This window comes from Leopardus geoffroyi, chromosome D4, assembly GCF_018350155.1.
Source record: "Leopardus geoffroyi isolate Oge1 chromosome D4, O.geoffroyi_Oge1_pat1.0, whole genome shotgun sequence".
In the NCBI taxonomy this organism is placed as follows: domain Eukaryota; kingdom Metazoa; phylum Chordata; class Mammalia; order Carnivora; family Felidae; genus Leopardus; species Leopardus geoffroyi.
In genome coordinates, this window is record NC_059342.1 from 34,978,031 (window position 1) to 34,996,659 (window position 18,629).

An 18,629-nucleotide genomic window follows, 5' to 3' on the forward strand; every position below is an offset into this window, starting at 1 on the left:
TTAACATTTCCGTGTTAATTTCTTTTTTTAATGTTTATTTATTTTTGAGAGAGAGAGAGAGAGAGAGACATAGTGTGAGTTGGGGAGGGTTAGAGAGAGAGACACAGAATCTGAAGCAGTTTCCTGGCTCTGAGCTGTCAGCACAGAACCCGATGCAAGGATTGAACCCACAAACTGTGAGATCATGACCTAAGCTGAAGTTGGATGCTTAACCAACTTAGCCACCCAGGCACCCCTGTGTTAATTTCTTAATTATCTCCTCTGAATGCAAAAATAAAATAAAGCAAAACCTAAAAAAAAACCCACAAAGGCAGAAGTAGGTTATAGGTCTGAAGCTTGGTGAACAGTTGGCTCTTAGGAATATTTTGAAATAATAAGACACTTAGAAGCTGCCTCTGGCTTCTAAGATTTCCTTTATCTAAAGGAGAAAAGAAAACATCTTCATGTAAAATATACAGGTTGGGGCTTCCAGGAATGTGTGTCTCAATAGAGCTAAACTGAGAACTCACAGAAGACATTCTGTCTGTGCAGTTGTTCAACCCAAGAGGCACAGACGACTTTGGGTGTGAATGCAGGTGTGAAGGATGATTGGGAATTTGTTCTTTTCTTTGTACTAGCCAGCATGGCAAAAGATGAGGCTTACATTTGAATGAGTTTGGTGGAACAGTAAATGGAACATGATTTTTCAGCCTCCACTGTTCTAATGCTGTCAGTACATGTTTTTATGAAATCTAGTAAAGACCTAGAATGATGAAGTAAATGTTTTATCCTTTTAAAGATTGATTATTTTAATAATTCAAGTTGGGTTATCATATTTATTGAGGCAATGTCCACTAAGCAATTGGGAGAATAGTCCAGACCTAGTATGTCTCATTTTGATGAGCATGTATTATTTTTTCCTCTAGATTTTAGTTAAATAATTCCTTTGAAATTAAAATAAAATTATTAAGGAGAGTTCATCTTTCCTCCTTTTTTTACCCAGTGTAAAAAAATTTCTGAAGATATTACATATCTGTTTTAAATAGTTGAACATAAAATTTATTGTCTATGCTGGACAACTTTGAGATTATTTTGAAACTGAAAGTACATGTTATTATTAATTATTATCTATATACATTAATAATAATTCTGGGAAAACAGACATGAATTGGGACTTTTCAGATAAACTAGGATGTATAGCTATCTTAGTTTTAAGCATCAATTAGGTAATAAAGAAAGTGATAATAAAGGATTCCAAAGCTTCATTGCAAAACTAGTTTTCAATCTCAGGCTTGTTCTCATTTATAGGTATATAAAGAAACATGATTCAAAAAAGTGCATTTTATCAGGAAAGGCTTAAATATGCCAGGATAAAACTGCCATAAGAGGGAAAAAAATAAAATGTTTTTATTCCTGTAATTATAGGTATTAGGCCAAGAAATTGTGTAGCATGTACATACTAATTCATTTCTTCATTTCTCCAAGTTAATCTCTGAGATACTCAGAAATAATAATTTAAAAACATGCTTTCTGAGATAATGAGTATAAAGGAATGCAATAATATTTCCATTATTGGGGAAAAATATTTCAAAGTAGGAGCCTTAATCAAGATCATTATGGAGAGTTAGTATTGAACAATAAATCACAGTGTATAAAAAATATATATACATGTAAAGTTTGTAATGTGATTCCATAGGATTCTCAATGACTTCAGGCAAGTAACTTCAACATTTTATGCCTTTGTTTTCTCACTTATGAAGTGTATATAATAGTTCTTCCATTACAAGTTTTGTGAAGATTAAATTATATAATACATGTAAAGCATGCAAAATAGGGATGATACATAGTAAGTATAATGGTAGCAATTGCTTTTATTCAGTTCCCCAAAATAATAAAACTCTGATTACAGTTTCTAATAATTTTTCTTCAATTGTAATAACTTTTGTTTCCACCTCCTTTTGTTTGTCTCATGTAAAATTACATTTAGTAACCATTGACAAACTCTTTAATATAACTTTATGGGTATTAATGTTGTAAAGAAATAATTTGTGTTGTACTAACATGTAATCATTCTAATAACAGCTAAGTAAGGAATCTTTGGATAAGAAATCTGGAATATTCATTTACTTGTGTGCATCCTTCATTTGATTGTTTCATTCATTCCTGCTAGTTAGTTACTGAACATTTACTCTTTTGGGGATATAGCAGGAACATCCCATTCAAAGTCACTGCCTTCTTATGGCTTATATAGATTATAGTTGGAAAGGCTGGACGAATAAACACATTTATAATAAGCATGGTGAATAAGTGCCCTGGAGGCAAAAGAAGATAAATTAAGTGGGATAAAAAGAAGCAGAGGTGGGAGAAAGAGCAGTGTGATAAATTCACATTTGAACAGAAACTTGAGGGTCCCAAGGGGAAGCCACAGGTTATAGTACTGGAAAAGCATTCTGAACAGAGAAAAAAAGTTCAAAAGCCTTCAGGCCTGAGATTGCTTAGGAGATTCCAGGGAGAGAAAGGAAGCCAAATTGCAGAGGGAGGGTGAAATCTGATTACAGACCACCAGGTGAAAGAGGAAGTCAGATCATGGGTAACCTTGAAAGCCACTGTAAGAATTTGGCTTTCCTTCTGAATAAGATTAAGGAAACTTTTTTTTGGGGGGGGGGGATTTAAGCAAAAATCAAGCAGAATTAGGTTTACATACAGATGCTTAGAGTTTTGCTTTTAATATGGTTATCAAAAGGCATAGGAGAACAAATCCCTGGGCCCCCTGAAGCACTAGCCCACTACCAGTCAAGGAAGATTTTGTACCAAATTTCCCCAGGCTCTGTAACCAGTCTGATACTGTCCTAGAGTCTTCAGAGGACAGATTTAAATATAAGCAAGAAGGTGAAGGGAAAGAAAAGAGGAAAGGCTTTGAGTTTGCATGGGTACAAGAAGATGATGGGTAAAGGAGAGAAGCAAGAGATGAACTAATTCCTGTAGGGTCTCATTACAGCTTCCTGGATCATCACAGCTGCTTCAAAGGAGAGACTCAAGGAAGGTCAATAGTGCATCTAGTAAGGGTCATGGCCACAGTCTTACCAAGAGCAGAAGTTTCTTGCCTTGCCATGCAGTTACTGTGTGCCCTGGGGAGAGTCATCTATGCCTCACTTTCCTCATCTATAAAACATGGTAAATTTGCCTTACAGACTAGTTGTGAAGGGTAGGTGCCTGATATATAATATGCAAATATAAGTGTGTGTTATTTTTTTTTTTGATAACAAAATGACATTTGTAATAAGATACTATTGATTGCAAGATGATATTTATCAAAATATCTTGAAAATAAGATGTCAGAGGTACCATTAAGTTAAGGGTTACTTTAAGGACAAATAAAAGACTACATTAAATAACTAATTGATTTTTTTATTTATTTTATTTATTTTTTTAAATATTAAAAATATTATGTTTATTTCTGAGACAGAGAGACAGAGCATGAGTGAGGGCGGGGCAGAGAGAGAAGGAGACACAGAATCAGAAGCAGGGTCCAGGCTCCGAGCTGTCAGCACAGAGCCCAACGCGGGGCTCAAACTCACAAACCGTGAGATCATGACCTGAACCAAAGTCGGTTGCTCAACCGACTGAGCCACCCAAGCGCCCCATTAATTGATTTTTAAATCCATCTACTTTTCAGATATGTTACAATGTTATTGATATAAGGAGAGATTTCATCCATAAAATGACAGTAATATGATTACTGAAAATTTTTAAACTGAAAAAAGTATTTTTTGGCTAATATGTAAAACATGAGATCCAATAGGTAAGACTATTTCTGCCATAAAATTACCTTAAATTAGAAACCACTAATTATGTATGCACATGCCAAAATATGACTGCTTTAGCAAGTGATGAATTTGCATATACAATGATTTTAATCAAAGGTACCTATTTGATTGTGTAATTATCTCATTTACAAATACAAAATTTGAATTTTGTACATATGAATCCTCATTTGTACATGCACCAAATTATTTTGTTGGTACAACTTAGAAATCCCTATTTGATATATTAGGGCATTAGTTCTCTTCCATTTTTTCTTCCATTTTCTCTTCCAGCAACATGGATTCAGTTTTTATTGACTCTTAAAACAGAACTCCCTGAAATAACATGAAAAATGGATCCTGCTTCCTGTCATGACAGAGGAAACTACACTTCCGACAGAGGAAACTACACTTCCATTTTGTGCCAAGGAAAAGCAGAAACAAACAAACAAAAACAAACCAAACAAAAAAAAACATATGTTTTCTCACACACCTTTGTTCCTTTCTGCCTTCTTGTTTGGAAGTAATTTCAAAATTTAAAGAAGACTGGTTCACAGGGAGAACTCTTGAGTGGTGATCATATTGAGTTCACTCAATTTTCCACATTGTTAGTCCCTAAATGATGGGAGTAAGCTGTTGATCTCTAATACTCTTAAGCAATAGAGAAAATTTAGAGCTGGTAAAAAGTACCAAATTTATAGTCCTAGAGACAGATGTTCTCTGTGGAGCTCCTAGAGGAAAAAAAAAAAGAGCCTGAAAAGCAGTGAGGCAAGACTCTTTATATTATTAAGGCTATTGGACAATCTAGATTCCCCTAGGTCTTAAGTAAGGGTTGTATGGTACAGACTGGGAAAACTGATCACCACAATGATAAAGTTCTGGATAAGCATGGAATTTGTTTTCTATCTAACTCATTTTGATAGGCCCATTGAGGCACAAGGCTATTAAAAATCCTGTTATTCACAAGCTCACATTAAGATAGATCTCCACATTTTAGATGTGCCATTGGGAAATGTAGGAGCCTTTTGCCTTCTGAATCTTTCAGACTCTCTCTATATGCTTTGGGGTTCAATCTTGAGGATTCAAGTAAGATGCAATTTGGTAATCTAAGTAGACACAATATCATTGTTGACCCTTTTGTTGTTCACCTGCATGCAGATGTGCACTTATGAAAATAGAATCTTATATTAGGGAAAGAGTAGAAATCCAGTGTGTCAGTAACTTTCACAACTTTGTTAACTATGCCTTGTCTGTATTTGGTAATCAGACTATAGAGAGATCCTTCCAAACCTCTGAATTCTTGAACTTCGAAGCTTCAAAAGAACCTCAGTATTGAATCTTCTATAATAAATTTCCTCTTGAGTACTTAGATGTACTCATCATTGTTGGAATAAGGTCAGGTCAAGTCTGCCTATGATGTCTCTTAAACAACACTATGTGGTATGTTTCCTTCCAGTGTTACTTTTAATTACTCCAGGGAAGGAATATACTGTAGTAATTAAAAGCACGACGGCTCTTGGGGTTAGCCATACCTGGTATAGGAGACCGAACCATGCCTCTAGGTACTTTTGTCTTTGTTTGGTTCCTTCCTACATTGAGTCTGGGCTTGACCATGTGGTTTATTTTGACCAATGGGACTTTAGCAAGTATGTTGCTAGGTGAGGCACTTGTAGTGGGGCTTGTCCTTTGGAACACTCCTTGGAAATAAGCTGCATGTTATGTGCAAGTCTAACTTATTCTGCTAGAGAGAAAGATTATGTGGAGGGCCTCTGGCAGATGATTTATCATGTAGTAAGAGAGGCCACTTGGAAAACCGCGAACTTCATTAATACCCTAATTGAATGTAGTCACATAAGTGGCCCCAGAAAACAGGGAAAGCAGAATAGCTGCCCCCTGTAACAATCGTGAGGAATAACAAATGGCTATTTTACATCAATGAGATTTAGGGAAGTTTATTACATAATAAGAGATAATTGATGCATGACTCCATTACTTATTTAGTTATGTGACGTGGGTGAGATATTTAAACTTTCTAATCCCTTATTTGCCAGCTCTAGCTCTATATTATGGGCAATAACTGTACTACTTCATAGGATTGTGAAATGGATTAAATAAAATAATAATATAAGAAGTTTAGCGCATAACATCTGAGCTACAGTAAGTGCATAATGAATGGTAGTTTTTACCATCAATTTCATCATCTCAAACATTGCCATAATTATGACAATCATCCCCCCTACTAACACCACTAAAACTGCCCCCCAACACCTTCCTGATAACTGGTGTTTTCATGATGCTCTTTCTGTCTATTGCAATGGGGAAATCAATCTCTTTCAACTAAGACATTTTTTAAGTCAAACATACACACAAAACATTTTTTATTATAGTCAATCATGATGTAAGTAATGAAAATAACTCATTTAGATATCCTTTCATATTATTTCATTGGATTACTAAAGAGATAAAGCGATTTGCTAAGGTCACTCAGAAAGCAAATGGAATGATCACATTTGAAGCTCATGTCTTATTGCCATGAATTCTAAGTTCTTTTATAAAATTCTGGCTCTTCTAAAAATAAGAGCCTATGTCTCCCATGAGATAGGAATCTTCATAAAGGCACATATTTTGTTGTGCTTACTGATCCATCCCTAGCACTTGCTGTATAGAAGCTGCTCCAGAAACATTTGTTGAATATGTGTATTAATTCACAGTTGGTAGTTTAGTAGAGCATGGGCTCAAAAGCCAAAAAGTTTGAGTTTGAATCCCAGTTCTACCCCTTATTAGCTATGTGAGTTCAGGCAATTTAACATTCTGTTTCCCAGTTTCCCTACATGTAAAGACAATAATAGCAAAAGTATACATTATCTGGGATTGTTTTAAAGAATATGAAGCACTCAGAATAGTGCCTAACAAAACAGTAAGCACCATATAACTTAACTATTATTATTATTTTGCTGTTATATTGGACCTCTATTAACATATGGAATTGTATATATAAAATATTAAAGAAGAGGTATATGTCATATATTACAAGAAGGCCAGGAAAAAAGGTAGTGTATAGTCTAAAACAATGGCTTCTAAGCTCCATTCTTGCTTAAAATATTTTTTATATGAGTATAGTTGACACACAATTTTACATTAGTTTCAGGTGTAGAAGATAGTGATTCAACTTCTCTATAGTTATGCTCTGGGACTCAAATTCAAACTTTTTGGCTTTTGAGCCCATGCTCACCACAAGTGTTGCTACCATTTGTCATCATACAATGCTCTTACAAAATCATTGACTATAGTCAATGACTATGCTGTGCCTTTTATTTCCATGACTTATTTATTCCAGAACTGGACACCTGTATCTTCCACTCCCCTTCACCCATTTTGCCTATCCCCACCTCCCTTTCCTCTGGAAACCATTAGCTTGTTCTCTGAATTTATAGGTCTGGTTCTGCTTTTTTTGTTTATTCATGTGTTTTGTTTTTTAGATTCCACATAGGAGTAAAATCATAAGGTATTTGTCTTTCTCAGTCTGAATTATTACCATAATACCCTCTAGGTCCATCTATATTGTCCCAAGTGGCAAGATATCACCCTTTTCCATGGCTCTGCAATATTCCATTTTGTATATGTATGTATACATGTGTGTGTACATATATACATGCACATATACACTTACATACACACATACACCAAATCTCCCCATCTCCTTGTCTATCAATGGACACTTAGGTTGCTTCCATATTGTGGCTATTGTAAATAATGCTGCAATAAATGTAGGGGTGCATATATCTTTTCAACTTAGTTTTTTTTGTTTTCTTTAGGTTAATACCCAGTAGTGGAATTATTGGATTATATTGTATTTCTGTTTTTATCATTTTGAGGAAACTTCATATTGTTTTCCACAGTGACTGCACCAATTTATATTCCCCCCAATAGTGTAGAAGGATTCCTTTTTCTCCACATCCTCACCAATGCTTGTTATTTTTTGTTTTCTTGATTTTAGTCCTTGTGACAGGTGTGAGATGATATCTCATTATAGTTTTGATTTGCATTCCCCTGATGATTAGTGATGTTGAATATCTTTTTATGTGTCTATTGGCCATCTGTGAAGTCTTCTCAGAAAAAAATGGCTGTTTAGGTACATTTTTAATCATATTTTACTTATGTATTTATGAATTTATTTGTTTATTTATTGGTGTTGATCTGCATCGCTTCTTTATATATCTTGAATATTAACTCCCTATTGGGTATATCATTTGCAAATACATTTTCTTATTCATCAGGTTGTCTTTATTTTGTTGATGCTTTCCTTCACTGTGCAAAAGCTTTTTATTTTGATATAGTTTGAATTGTTTATGTTTACTTTTGTTTTCCTTGCCTTTGGAGACATATCTAGAAACATATTGCTAAGGTTGATGTCAGAGAAATTAATGCCTATGTTCTCTTCTAAGATTGTTAGTTTCAGTTCTCACATTTAGTCTTTAATTCATTTTGAGTTTAATTTTGTGTATGGTATAAGAAAGTGGTCCAGTTTCATTCTTTTGTATGTAGCTGTCCAGTTTTCCCAGCACCATTTATTAAAGAGACTTTTTTCCTTTGCATATTCTTGCCTCATTTGTCATAGACTAACTGACCATATGAGTGTGGGTAAACCTCACTCTGGGCTCTCTATTCTGTTCCACTGATCTGTGTGTCTATTTTTGTGCCAGTACCATACTATTTTGATTACTTACTCCAGCTTTGTAGTATATCTTGAAACCTGGAATTGTGAAACTACTAGCTTTTTTGTTTTATCTAAAGATTGCTTTGGCTTTTGTGGTATTTTGTTCCGTACAAATTTTAGAATTATTTGTTCCAGTTCTGTGAAAAATGCTGTTGGCATTTTAACAGGGATTATATTGAATCTATCGACTGCTTTGGGTAGTATGGACATTTTGACAATGTTAATTTCTAAGCTTCATTCTTGATTACATCACCTGGAATGATTATTAAAATTCAGATTCCTGCCAATTCTGCCCCTCTTTTTTGATCCTCTATATTTGTAACAATTGTACCAAAGAATAGTATTTGTACATTCAGTTTAAAAAGCACTAAAATGAAATGAATTATAATACTGCAAATTCAGGCATCATATTATTTCATGAGATTAGATATTTTGGAATGCAGGAATTTTTCCATTGCCTTTCAAATTCAATCATGTGGGGAACTGAATATTCTACACAAATCTACACGATGTGCCACTTTTGGATGTCCTTTTTCTCCTTTCTACCCTTTCCTTCACTCCCCTCATCTTCGGAAAAAAAGGTAACTACTCCCAAGTAATACTGACCCTCCTGGGACATGTGGAAAAACTTATGGGGGCTGGTAGGCCTCTATTACCTAAACTGTAGTCCATGGAGCAGTAAAATCAATATCACTTGGGAATTTGCCAAAAAATGTCAAGCCCTAATATATGACACTGCTTCTCAACTCCAGTTGCTCCTGGACTCACCAGCAAGCTGGAGCATCATGCTAAGCTCCACCCAGAGAGACTGAATTAACTGGTCTGGGTGGGGCCCAGGTATTAACTAATTTTTTTTCAATACCCCAGGTGATTCTGACATGCCATTTGGGTGAAGAAACACTCATTTAGAGGAAAAATTTGAGTAGAAAGCTTCAGACTGATTTTATAATTTCTACTTCCATGGTCTTCTCCAGCCTCCTAGGGGAATACAGCTTCCAGAAAAGCCTTCACATTTCCTTCTAAGACTGGACAACTAAGGCCTCTTAGCTTCATTATATACTGTTACTGACTCATCCAACCTAGTCAGTCTTCTATCCTGCCTTCCTGATAATCTCCTTGAAATCTGAATAAGCTTAACAATTAGACTGGATAACACTGATTAATGTCAATGGTAACATGATACAAAAACAATGACATCCTACTATATTTTGAAGGCAAAAGTCAAGTACTTTCAAGGACACCAATAATGATATTTACTTATGTTATGTTTAGATCTCTCTAACCCCCCCAACCACTATTGATTTTTATATTTTGACTATTGCAAGGTGATGATAGGATAGCCTTTGCATAGACTGTACTATTAAAAACATACATTTATTTTCTGTAAAATTTTATCTCATACACTTGAAAATTATTTAACTAAACCAGATTGACTTTTTCTGACCCTTCACAGTTTACCCTGAAATAATCAGTTAATTAAAGGGGAGGGCAGAACTTGGAGCTGGCAAGAACCAGTTTTTTGTTGCTTTCTTTCTTTCTTTCTTTTTCCCTTTTGAGAGCATACTATTGCAGCAGATATTTCATTATGATCATTAATATTACTTCCCACAACATTTAATACCTGTTTCACTCCCCAACATAAAATGTTACCCAATAGAAGTCCACAAAAGGAGCCACGAACAATCATGTTCCTAACAAAAACAGAAAACTGTCCTTTGATTTCTGCTGTCCAGTATGCTGATTCAACTAAAACAAAGTCATATTTAGTCAGTTATGAGACTGGAAAAATGACAATCAGTCTGTGTGTACATCATGACCATCTGCATATATATATATATATATATATATATATATATATATATGGCCTTTGGTGCTATGAACATTTGGGTGTTTTCTCAGAGTCATCCCTGGGCAAACATATGGTACACATTTAATGGAAAACGGTTGGACAATAATGCCCCTCCTATACTCCTGGTGAACATGTACAAGATACTTTCTGATTTCCAGTCTTGGCTTAGTTCAGAAGTAAAAAAGGAGAGGTTAAATCCCTGGAAAAAAATATAGCTGACCTCAGGGCATGCTTGACTTTCAGTCTATGTAAGTGTTCATGTTTTTGCAGATTTCATAGGCAACATAAATCCTTTTGAATATCAGAAAGAAAAACATTCTACACAGATTTGAGAAGAGAAAAACCAACTTACCAGTGTTGTTCAGTTAATTGACAGGCACCATCATCTGAAACAACAAAAATATATTTTGATATTGCAATATAAAAACTACTGAAGACTTTTAAATCATCTTCAAACACATATTGTGCATTTATCTACAGAAGCAAAATTAAATAAGCTATAAAGATACATAATCTGATCTCAATTATTTAATTATTTCATATGAAAGTGTTTCATCCTCACCACTTTAGATCCAAATTAGATAGCTGGTTGTCTTTGAAATTTTTTTGTATATGCATGCTGGCAAATGTATGTTTTGCAACCATATTTTATTCTGATGTTCAAGTTTAAAAGTACAGAGAATCCTGTATAATACAGTCCTTGTCCTGGCATGAACATAATCATGAAATCTTATCCTAATACACAGCTCTGATGATGCCATATAAATCACCTTGCTGGGATAAAAAAAAAATTCACTCTGTTGTTTGTACAAGAAAAGCTGAAATATTTAGCAGAGTGTTCAGCGGCTTCAGTCAGCTGCTCCTGTTCTACCATTCTAAGACTCTGCCCCTAATTCTTTCGTGAGTCCTAATTCTACCTCTCAAGTTTATCTCCTACTATTTTCCCCTGTGCCCTGTACTCAGGTTACGTCTTAAACACATGCTTTTTTTTTTTAAACAATATTTTGGTTCACCACTGTCTCTCCACCTCCATATTCTTTCTACCCATTTTTTCAGGGCCACCTCAGCTAACATCTCAATGAAGCTTGTCTTGACACCCAGTGAAGGAATTACTCTTCTTTTTCTATATATTTCCAACATATTTTGTACCTCTACTATAGTACTCAACAGATTGTCTCTTGTATTTTAGATGGTTGTTTATGCCTTGATCCTGTTCATTTTTGCCTACCCAGAAGACTCCCTGTTATGTCTTTGACATGGGAGATATCCAGAAGATGATTCATAAGATAAATGGAACAATTTATTTAATATAGAGGTAACATGTTGTGTACATTTTTTTCATGTTCATCTGTTATCCTTTAAAAGTATTATTGCATTGCACCTGTTTCTGGTAATAACACTTGCATTTTAAAGAAATAGTAATCTCCATTACAAATGAAACCTTTAGTCTCATGAGAAAATAAAATTAAAGAATGAAATTAAAGAAAATTTCTTCTATTAATAAATGGCTTTTTAAGCAAGTTCTTTAAGATATTTTTTGTATTGTTTAAAAAACCTTTTTTTTTTTTTTTTTTTTTTTTTTTTTTGCAGGCTTGAATTTTGTGGAAAGGTGATAATACTTTCTGGCCCTCTATTAGCACAGCATATGTTTGAAATTAGTGTTTTGAGGAACAGTGACAGAATTGCCTGGAGCCATTAAATGATCACCCCATCAACAAGAATGAAATTAGTAGCATCATCTTAGAAAAGGGAATCTATATTTTTATAGAGAATAAAATGATAACATTGCCTTGTTTGTAATTTTGTACACTTGACCAGGTTAACTATGTGAGAGCAGAATCTGCTTATATAAAGTATGCAAGTGCATTACACACTTACACAATGTCTTATCCTTCATTCTCCTTCCGGGCCCACAATTACTTCAGGTTTCAAAAAGTTAAACAATTCTGTTCAATTATTCATATCAATTTTTCCCCAGATGATTATGAATTGGCTATCTCTTCATCCATATTATTAAGTGCTTTTTGTTTTCATGTAATATGTTAAATATCAAGAAAAAGAATTCTTGAATAACAAAATTTTAAATAATTGACTTAAAGATTTATATGAATATTTAAAACAATAGCAATGTTTCTTAATTTACATGTTCATCTATCGAATTCACTATGCTTGTTGATACAAATTTCCTTCTTTCTCCCTTTTCCCCTTTCTCTCTTTTTTTTTCTTTTCATTTCTAAATATATTTTCCATTATCATTTTTCTTCTGCATTTTGATCAGGTCCTAAGAATGTACCATATAAAACAGATATGGTTCTATTCCACATAAAACAGATAACTTACTAAGTAGATAACCAATTGATTGAGAGACATGAAAAAGATCTTATAAAAAAACTTTGGAACTTTTGTTTTGATTCCAGAGATATTGGCATGATTATGAGAAAGGAGTCATCCTAAATAAAATGATTTATGGATAACACATGCACCTACAAAATTCTTTTTCTTAAAAGAAGTTTTTAGAGGTCCTTTCATATGCAAATTTATTCAAATAGCACTTACAATTAGTCATCTACCTCTCTATATTTGACCATTTAATTCTCATAAAGAGCATCTATTTTCTATTAAAGAACCCGGGTGTTTGAATGTAGGAACAGAATACTAAGTGGAATATCATTCCAATATTGTGATTGTATGATTTGTGGGAAAAATAAGAATAAATTAAATATGTATTATTGCCTTCTCTGTATATCTCTACCAAGCAGGTGGTAGGAATAAGCCAGCTATTTCTGCATTTACTTGTAGAACCAATTATAGAAATAATTATGAAAACAAATGCAAATAGGTACACACTCTGGGCATAGAAAATTATTTTAGCTATGAAATCTTGAGTTCCAATAATATCACTGAAATACATACATGCATATATAATACATACATATATGTATCTATTTCTCTGACAAGCAAACACACATACATGCAGATATATAGATATATGCATAAGTGGTCAGAGTGATTCTCTTCTTTTCTAATTTTATCGGATTTCTTTCTTTTGGCATTTCGTTTTCTTCATACAAAAACTCCAGTCCTCATTTCTCATATTAGTTGTGAGCAAGTCCATGACTTGAGCTGAAATGGCAGATCAGTGATAAGAGGGAAAGAAACTGAGAATGAAAGGGAATTGGGATGACTAAGCCTCATGACCTATATTCCATAAACAGCTCCTCAGCCAAAGTCCAGAATAGTCTGTGTGTGTGTGTAAAGAGAAAGGATACATATTTGGTCTTACTTTTTTACTCTTGAAATACAAATGACTCTTGCTTCACTCATAATTAGTTGCAAGTTCTTTATTTTACAGAACCAAAATAAAAATAGAAATTAAAGTAGCTCTATTTCCGTCAAATATATGCATCAAATATTATAAACCAAAAACAAAGAATCTTATCAAAATTTATAGAGAACTAGATAAAGTATAACAAATATTACTTGAAATACAAAACTCAGAGAAATACATTAAGGAAATCTTCAGAGGCCGAACTGAAGAAGAAAATGTGGAAATGATTGATAAGAAGTCACTGATCTTTTGGTTCTCTGAGACATTTTTGAATCTCTGTCAAGAGTCTTGGGATTTCAAGGACAAGAGATTGAAAAGTCTCTCATGAAAATCTTTTACACAGGTATGGTGGTTGAATTGATACTACTAACAAGAACAGAGAAACTCCACAGAGAGGATTTAAGAAAAAAAAAAGTATTTCTGGATTGGTACCTTGTGGATTCAGTCTCCAAAATTCTTTGGAAGGGCACACGCCCAACAAAGGATTTAGGAATTATGAATATAAAGCCAAGCTAAGCAGGAGTTCAAATCCATAATTATCAAATAATGAGTAAATCTTGAATGAAATTCAACTGAAAGATCAAAGAGCAAGATTAGAGACACCAAAACATTCTGATAATGAAATTACTAAACATAGATTAGAAAATACTTAAAATAATTAAAAATGAAAGATGGGGAGAAAATATATGAAATAAACAAGATGTTAGCAAAAGAACAAGAGCATTTTCCATGAGTGGCAATTATAATTTTACAAATAATAATATAATCATTAAAATTAATAAACAGATATATTAAATATAGCTAAGATATAATTAACATGAAGAACTGAATAAATTGTCCATAACATTACCAGAGAAACAATGAGGAAGTAAAAGTGATAAGAAAGAGCATATGAGACACAACAAAATGGGTGAGATGGTCCAACATGTGTCTAATAAAAGCCAGAAAGACAACAAGCATAAGGAACCTTAAAAAGTAATATATGAAAAATGTTCAAGAGTTGTGATATTAATATATATAACTTTTGAAAAGTATCTGTATGTCTGTATAAATCTATTTACATAAATCTACCTATTTACCTATTTCTTCAGGAAGTTAAATGAATCTCAAGATAAATCCAATAAATCTCCCTCACAAACAAACATAAATTAAAAAATAGAAGACAAAATAGGTATTTAAAGAGGAGCAGATTAGGTTTACAGCAAACTTTCCAACAAGAATAGTAGAAGATGTAGAATAGAAGAATCATATCTCAACTGTGCTAAGTGAAAATAACTATTACAGCAGGTTTTACCTGTCTATACACTAATTTACTAATGAAGGTTAAAAGAGATGTTTTCAGACAAAAAATCATTAGTTTCTATTACATCCTTTACTGATGGAAATCTAAAAGATACAATTTAGGTAGCAGTAAACTGAATTCAGAAAGAAAGGGTTGTAAAGAAAGAATGGTAAGTAAAGAAACTGATTCATATAGGTAAATCTAAAAAATATCACTAACTATATAAGACAATAGGATAATATAGTAATATCAATAATGTATAAAATATGATAATATAATATTAATAATCAATTTGGAGATAAAGTGACTGAAAACACTGCACATCTAGAATATGCAAAAAGTTGGTTAGACGGGTTATAGAGTGTTCTAAAGCTCTTATATTATTTGGGAGAAGGGTAAGAATATTCATTAGCTTTATACTTAAATGAGGTATCAGCATTAAAACTTAAAGGTAACCACACACACACACACACACACACACACAAAGGTATAACATCCAGTTGAGTAGGAGGGGGGAAAAAGATAAAGAAATGACTACAAAAAAGAGAGAGATATCATGCATAGAAATAGCTAACTAAAGGGGTGCCTGGGTGGCTCAGCTCGTTAAGTGCTCAGGTCATGATCTCACAGTTTGTGACAACTGTGCTGACAACTCAGAGCCTGGAGCCTGCTTCAGATTCTGTGTCTCCCTCTCTCTCTGCCTTTCCCCCACTAGTGCTCTGTCTCTGTCTTTCAAAAATGAATTAAAATTTTAAAATAAATTAAAAAAAAAGAAATAGCTAAGTAAATTAAAAGTACACAACAAAATAAATACAAATACATCAGTAATCACAATAAATGTGTTGGATCACAACCTCAGGAGTTCTCCAGGTGAAATCTGAAACTGGCCCCTTACATGGAGGGCAGGGAGAGACTCAATAAGAAAAAAAGCAGACCACCCAGAGTGGTAGGTGGCAGGTTTTTAACCAAGCAAGGAAAGTTACATATGAGGCTTGTCTTGGGTGGCTTCAAAAGGAGCAGATCTCTGCACTTGCCCAACAGATCTTAAAGGTATGTACAGAGGCCTCAACGGGGTTCAGCCACATGTATAGATAGTCCAGATGGTCTCAACAACATATTACTCTGTCAAGGTTTTGTCCTTGAAGAGACTCTAGCTATGGGAACAGTGGGCAGAAAGTACATTCCAAGGACTGGAGAAGGGTAATGAGCCCCAACTGCTTGGATCCAGCTCATGGGTCAACTGATGGTCATGGTCTCTCAACAACTTCCTCCAACAAAATGTTAGTGAACTCAACTGCTAAAGATGGAGATTCTGATACTCTCCTTCCTCTTCTTCCCAGGATTGTATCACCCTTCCTATTGAAGTTTTTTAGTCATCACTCCTCATGCTCAGCAGCATCTACTTGCTTCTTAATTAGTTCCACTGAAAAACAGGACAGTCTCAACTGTTCTCCCCTCTCATATATTTTCAAAACCAACAAAGCTATTTTTATAGTTTTTTAAGGGCTTTTATTTATAGAAGTAGATAGGAAGGAAGTAAAGGGGAAGATATTAAAAATATAAATAGCAAAAGTCCTTGTTTTCAACTAGGGTGACCAACTTGTCTTGGTTTTAAAACTGCAGTCCCAAGCCTAAGGAATCTATCCCACCCCCATGAAACTCTCAGAGAAGAAAGGATTAACCAACTGGTTCTCCTAGTGTTCAACTGGCATCTGCTATGTGTTGTCTCCAGAACATAAAGGACTATTGATTTTGATCTTTTTGTTTCCTCTTTGTATCCATTTTTCCTCTTAGACTTTGAGATCCCTGCCTGGTCACTCTACATACCTTCAAGCACTTCCATTAAAAAGACTATCATGGTGCTCTTTGTTCTCTTATTGAAATATTTACACAATAAAAATACTTTAACCATGTGATAAATTTAATGAATCTACAATTATGCAATATCAAGCACATAACAAAATAGTGAGTTAAAATGAGTAAAGAACAATTTAAACTCTAGATAAAATAATTATTTTTAACATTTATTAAACAAGTGTTTTTAGCATCTACTATGTGTTGTGTGCTGTTCTCACTGGGGATACAGTGGTAGCCATGTGGACATGTTTCCGACTTACATTCTTGACGCATGGAGGGGTGAGGGGGAGAAAGAAAATAAGCAACTAAACAAATAAAACAATAAAATAATTTCACACAATTAGTGAAATGGACAAAATTAAATAAGTAATGAGGCTCAGAGGAAGAATATTTTGGATGGTAAGGCCTAATAACACAGAACAAGACAGTCATGCAAGATAAGATGATAAAATGTTTATGTAAAAGGATAGTGCACACATATGGCGTTGTATGAATTTATATTCAAGAAACAGAAAGAGGGCCAATGTACCTGGAATCTAGTGAAAAAGAAAGAGCGGCAAAAGATACATTATAGTGATAGGTGAGGCCATATCACAGATTGGATGGTGGCCATTGCTAAGAAGTTGGATTGTATTCTAAGAGCAATAGGGAGTCACTGGAGGGTTTTAAGCAGTAATGACATTGCCTGATTTTGTATGAAACATGCCTATGCCTACTCAAAAATGGAAAGTAGAGGCAGAGGTAAAAACTGAGAGATGAGTTCTGAAACTTCCCAGGAAAGGACTTGTAGTGTTTTAGACTATAGTATATTTGGTGAGCTAGAAAATTCGATAGATCTAAGTTGACCTAGAATGCATTTCAAAGGTAAAGTCAACAAAATTTACTGATGGATTGCATGTGGGTCGTGAGTAAAAGAAAGAGAGAAAGGATAGTTACTGGCTGGAAATTTAGTAATTGAGTGGATGTTGATGGTATTTACTGAGAGAGACAAGACTGGTAGAGAATATAGGTTTAATTATATGTGTGTTATCAGCTGTGATGATTCTATTTTAGCCATGTTACGCTGAAGTATTTCTTAGTTATGCGAGTACAAATATTAAGCATGAAGTTGGGTGTAGTAATCAGTAGTCAGAGGAGACATTAGGTCTGGAGATACGTATTGGGAATCATTATCATAGAGGTGGTATCTAAAGGCATGGATATTGGAGTGTGAGTCAGTAGCAAAGAGTGTAAGGCTAATACCAGAGTCTAAGGAATCCCAATATTAAGAGTGAGAACTGAAGGCAAATTACAATCAAGTTCTGTGCAGCTTAGCTAGAGAGGGAAATTGAATTCCATCTTTACCGAGTATGTACTTAGTACATTCTGTGCTAGGTGCCTCAATAAACAAAGTTGACTTATGCTTCATGTGGCTTATGGTTTAGATTCAATGAAATTATATTTCCTTCTCCAGCATTTATGAATTCACAATAACATTCCAGTGGCACTTTGATGATCTGTCAATTTCAACCTGTTCTCTATTATTCCAGTACCAAACACTTCTTATAACTACCACTCTCCTTCATTTCCTCCTAATTCCTTTCAAAATCTAAAACCCACGGATTAATTCAATAGGAAAATAAATGACATCATGATATTGTTTTTCCTTGAATCACACATTTCAGTGAAAGGAGATACAATAAATTCGCAATGAAATTGCAGCTTAATGTTGTTCTATTTACTTTATTTGATCCTAATTTTTGCAAGTTATAACTTAGCAACATGGAAAATCACAATGGTTTATTCAGGAAGAATGAACATGGTGATGGACTCTC

At 34.0% G+C, this 18,629-nt stretch overlaps 1 protein-coding gene across 47 annotated transcripts in view; it reads right to left on the reverse strand.

Moving 5' to 3' along the window:
- PTPRD (protein tyrosine phosphatase receptor type D) overlaps positions 1-18,629 on the reverse strand; it is a 2,239,943-nt gene that overhangs the window by 1,024,640 nt on the left and 1,196,674 nt on the right. For all 47 annotated transcript variants that reach the window (XM_045470157.1, XM_045470168.1, XM_045470171.1 and 44 more), the window contains one exon: positions 10,701-10,734. The gene's annotated coding sequence lies outside the window, so the exon portion shown is untranslated. The remainder of the gene's footprint in view (positions 1-10,700; positions 10,735-18,629) is intronic.